This window comes from Cornus florida, unplaced genomic scaffold (assembly GCF_030987335.1).
Source record: "Cornus florida cultivar Cherokee Brave unplaced genomic scaffold, ASM3098733v1 CherokeeBrave_3.0.0_Hap2_Chr02, whole genome shotgun sequence".
Lineage (NCBI taxonomy): Eukaryota > Viridiplantae > Streptophyta > Magnoliopsida > Cornales > Cornaceae > Cornus > Cornus florida.
The window spans coordinates 110070841-110076482 of NW_026775572.1; positions in this window are offsets into that span (position 1 = coordinate 110070841).

A 5642-nucleotide genomic window follows, 5' to 3' on the forward strand; every position below is an offset into this window, starting at 1 on the left:
AAATCCATCCATGCATTAGATTGGAATAATGTGCAAAGTTTTAAAATTTTCCATGCATGGCTTGAATTGAAGCTGCTGCTTGCAATGATTTTTCAATGCATGGGAATGACATGAAAAATTTTCGATGCATGGAATGGCATGCAAAGTTTTCAAAATTTTCCTAAAAATCTATCCATGCATTGGATTGGACTAGCATGCAAAGTTTTCAATGATTTTCCAATACAAAGTCTCCATTTCTTCCCATGCATGCCAAGCTTGAAAATTTCATTTTTGAGAAATTCATCCAGTTTGCATCATGTTGCAATGTATCAAGCTTGGAAAATTTTCCATTGGCATAATGTTGCAATTGTTCAAAAAAATCCTTCCTAGTGATTTCATCCGCCTAGCATGCTCACTGCCTCCAGTTCAAGGGCTCTAGCACCCATTCCGAGTGCTCAGCATTTCATCTCATAAGCCTCTTCATTTTCCCGAGCTTACTGATCCAATTTCGAGCACTCGAATTGGCATTTCGAGTGCTCGACATCCCTCCACAGCTTGGCCATTCTCTTTGCCCCAAGCTCGAGCACTCCAGCTTCCTCTTTGGAGTGCTCGAATTTTGCTCCATCCCATACTAACCTCTCTCAACCTCATTGCCTAATTTTCGAGCACCTCTAGCACCCATTTGGATTGCATGCCAATCCCAACATCCAAACCCACCATCTCTCTCTCTCTCTAAAGCACCATGCAACCACCACACCAACTCACAATCTCCATAGCTTTGCACAGCATCTCAACCTTTACCCCACTTCGGCACCAACTAAACCATCAACTTCCCTTCCCATGCAGCCCCTCCTGCATGCCCATCTTGCATGCAAACCCATCCCAACCTCTAACCACCTCACCAACCTCACCACCACACCAACTCAACCTCAACCCCACCTCACCATCCCGACATCATCCTCACCAACCCACCATCCACCACCCTCACTCTCGGCAACTCAAACCAAACAAACCTCATCCACACTCAACCATCAACCTCACCACCCTGCATGCCACCACATATCCAAACCCATGCTCGAACCACTCCCAACCCCTCACCTCACCACATACAAACCACTTCTCTCTCCTCTACCCACACTCCAACCAACCTCCTCTTCACTCCACCTCCCTCATTTCTCTTCTATACACAACCCATCATCCTCACTCTCTCTCTCGGCTCATAGCAACCAATACACCAAACCCAACCCAACCCCTTGCATGCACCAATACACACCTCCTCTGCATCTCATAACCCACCCACTTCCTCACCTCATGCATGCCCATGCATGAAAACCCACGCAGCCAACCTCCACCCACATCCCTCCACCACTCAGCCACCTCAAAACCTCTCCACCAACCCACCATGCCGAGTGCACCATGCATAGACCACAAACCCCAACCTTCCAACCCTCACCATCACTACCATGCAACCCCAACCATCTACACCATGCACCAATCCCTCAACCCAAACTAACCACCTCCATCCCACCTCTCGGCAAACCCACTTCCCCCAACCAACTTCGAGCCTACCCAACTCCACACCTCAACCTAACCACTCTCCACTCTCTCCTCCAACCGGCAAACCAAACATCAACCTCACCTCTCTGTAATATTTTCGAGCACTCAAAGCCAAGCTTCGAGTGCTCGTAAATGCTCGACCTCTCAAACCCATGCGTCCAACTCATTGACACCATTTCGAGTGCTCGAAGTCCAGCTTCAAGCACTCGAACCAAGCCCACTTCCTACCTATTTTAAAACCCACCTCACCCCACACACTCACGCCCTCCTCCTCTTTTAAATCCAAGTCCTCACCACCCACAACCAACCCCCACCTTCACCTCATCCCCAACCTTCAACTTAACCCACAACCACCACCTTCTCTCCCTCTGAACTCTCGGCTACCCCAACCTCCATCCCTCCATCACTCACCACCCCACATTACTCACCATCCAGGCACCTCCTTTCTTTTTCTTCTTCTCAAGGTATGTGAGCTTCATTTTCTCCTCATTTCTTTGTCTTTATTTCCATTATAAGGAGTGTGGGGATGCATTGTGGAGGTTGTGTTGAATGTTTTTGATGATTGCTCTATGATATACCTTGTTTTCTTGCCAAAATTTTTGGGTTTCATCATCCGTCCCACTCATTTTTACCTTCTCCTTTTTGTGGTGCACGCCAGGTGTTCGCTAAAATTCCTCAACCAAGTCTACCTCTCTAAATGTCTCGTGCCGGTCCTTCTCGCCCTCCTAGACCCTCTGCGGGTGCCCATGCTGTCAATCGTGAGCGACCACGTGATCCTTGGGATCGCAAACAACTCAACTACGAGCTTTCTTTTCCGCTCACGGATGCCTTTGATATTCTACCCACAACTTCGTGGGCTGTAGCCGAATTGACTAACCGGCGTCTGCAGCACATTTGCGCGCCCCTTGCCAGGGTTGCCTACCCCCGTGTAGTGCGCCTCTTCTACCAGAATCTCCAATGCCCTGAACAACCACCCATTTCTCTCACTACATCCATTGATGGCACCACCTATGCTTTCACTATGACTGACATCATTTAGGTTTCTGGTTGCCCCATTGAGTGCCCCGATGACATTGTCAATCGTGAGAATCTCCCTTTATATGAGGAGCCGGATACACTAACTGTGGAGCAGATTGCCGCTGCCATTTGCACTGTTGACGATCCCAATAGGCCCCGGTCTTTTATCCGCAAAACCAATCTTCCGGAACGCCTCTGGTTCATTGACACTGTTTTCAAGCATAATGTCTGCCCTTTGGTGCATAGCACCGAGCGTAGGGGCCTCCTTTTGCAAGCCTTATATGCCATGGACCAAGGCCAATGGTTCTCCATCCCAGAGCTCATTTGGACCACATTTATGAAGTTTTGGCATGACGCTCATAATACACGGGTTCCGCGAGTTGGAAATCGGAAATTGCCTTTGCCGTTTTTCATCACTCGGCTCCTTCAGCACAAGGGTTTCGTTGTTCCTCCCCATGAACCAAAAGGCGAAAAGATTAAAATTTTTACCAAGCGCCGGTGGATCAATGTTCTCAGCCATTCTAATACCCCTCAGCCTGCTGCACCCCTGTTCATCCAAGCTCCTCCTCCTCCTTCTGAGGATGCTTCCACCGCAGCAGCCGCTGCAAGGGTAGAGCCTCCGGTCGACCCTCACCAGGACCAGGCTTTCATCCGGGCTAGCATTGCCGGTATTCATGAGCGACTGGATCGTTTTGAGAATTCTTTGTCCGCATACACTCGGACTCTATTTGAGACTTCTTCACGTGCTGAAGAAGATCGTCGTCTTGCTGCTGAAGACCGTCGTGTCGCAGCGAGGAACGTCATTTAGCTTCCGCTGAACGGCGTAAGACTCAATCTCTCCTCCATTCCATCCTCACCCGTTTACCCTCTGGACCGTAGCTTGTTGCGAGTGTTGCCTCTTATCTTTTTGTTTCATATGTAACTATTTCTCTTGTATCTTTTGTTTTCCTTTTGAACAGTAAGAATTTGCTCTGTATAGGTTGCTCTGGTAGACATGATCACTGTCCCGCTCTTTTTGTAATCATGTAAACTCTTTTTGAAATGCAAATTCTTTTTGTTCTGTTAACTTTCGGTACATTCTTTTTCTGTATTTCTGCTTGTGCTATTAATGCTGTTTGTGCTTGTTTCTTTTTGTTCTTCATGATGCTCTCCAGGTTGCGCAGTCCAATTCAAGTTTGGGGGTTTTTGTATCACCATGCCGTTTCCTCCCCCTGGGTATTGTTGTTCCTTTTTATACTCTTTGTCATTTTTGTCTCTAACTTACATCCATGTCCCACATTGAGGACACTATGTAGTTTAAGTTTGGGGGTGCATCAAAGCATTCTTGGCATAGTTTTGGTATCATATTTTTGTAAAGCAATGATAGTGTAACTTGGAACTTGTCGGAGACAAAGCATATGTTTAATACCTTGTGTATAGAAGCAATTGAGAAATTTTTGAAAATAAAGAAATTTGAATTTGAAGTGATCATGCAAATACAATGTAGTCTGTATAAATGCCTCAATTAGATTCTTGCTGGATTTACACTCTTATAAGCTTCACAATGCACAGATGCATATTGGAAACTTAACTGTGAGGCATGCAACTTGATTGACCTTGACCTTAGCCTAGTTAATCTGATTTGATGAACCTGATAGATGGATACCTTTGGCAAGGTTATTATTATAAAATATAAAAAAAAAAAATTGAAATAATGACCAGTTGACGTTCGTAGCCTTTCCAACTCGAGCTATTAAGCCCCAGGAGTTAGCACCCTAAAGCCGTCTGGTTTGGGAGTTGTTGGCCTAACGCTTGCTACAAGGGTTGGTTAGAAAGCTTAAAGGACTTAAACATTGCACGATCATTCAAAAAAAATTGTAATAAACATGGTTCGTTGGAGTTCGTAGCCTTTTCAACTTGAGCTATTAAGCCCTAGGAGTATCTCTACACTTAACACCCTAAAGCCATCTAGTTTGGGAGCTGTTGGCCTAACGCTTGCTACATAGGTTGGTTAGAAAGCTTAAGGGACTTCAGCATTACACAACCATTATATGTTTCGCTTATGAGTTACAATAAATTATCAACAAGCAATAAAAGTTGTCTTGTAAATAAAATCATGCCTTAGGGACCTCATTTAAAGGGGAATTCAATGATTTGAAAACTTGTGCTTTGGAATTGGAAAAGAAAGTAAAAGCCGCATGTTGAGAATTCAATTCACTTTCACTGAAGTTTGAGTTATTTCCATTTAAGAGATGACAATTGAATTATTTATATGGACTATGATGTTGATGCATGCATGTTGAAATGGTTTTTCCCAATTTTTTGTATCAATGCTTCATATATACAAGGTAGTCTTCCCAATGATCCCATCTCCAGCCCTTTTTCTGTTCCAAGTTGTATTTGAGCTATGTTTATGTTTATTTTTTCCATGGTGAATATTTTTTGTAATAGCATTCCCATGTTTTCATTCCATTGAGCTTTGCATTTTGGTTTTGCTAAGGGACTAGCAAAATGTAAGTTTGGTGGTGTGATAAGCGCTGAATACTGTATATTCAGGCGCCCTAAATTACATTAACAAAGTCCATTAATTGATTATTTTATGTAGATTAACTCCATTTGCATGTTTTTGAGCATTTTCAAGTTAAAGTGCAAAAAGGAAGCAAAAATGATGCCTTGTGGAATTACGAACAAAAAGGGTGCCAATTCTGAATTTCTGGCAACGGTAGAACCTGACTTTTGTCGCCAATTTTGACCTAGCAAAATCAAGAACTGGACTTCCATCATAACATGAAAGATTTAGAGCTCTGAATCAGCTTTCCAAATCTTCAAGCGGTTTGTCATTCGGAGTTCGGAACAGAGAGTTATGATCTTCTTAACAGAGGTGCACAGAACTGCCTGGCAGCACTAAAGTACTGCCTTTCTCCCCATTTTCGACCAACCAGACTTGAGAATTGGGTCTTCATCAAAACATGAAGTTTTTGAAGCACTGAATTAGCTCTCTAAATCTTCAAATAGATCATCATTCGGAGTTCGGGGCACAAAGTTATAGTAGTTTTGCCAAAGTAGGTCAGTGCTGAGCAAGAAAAGCATGTTGCACATTACACTAATTT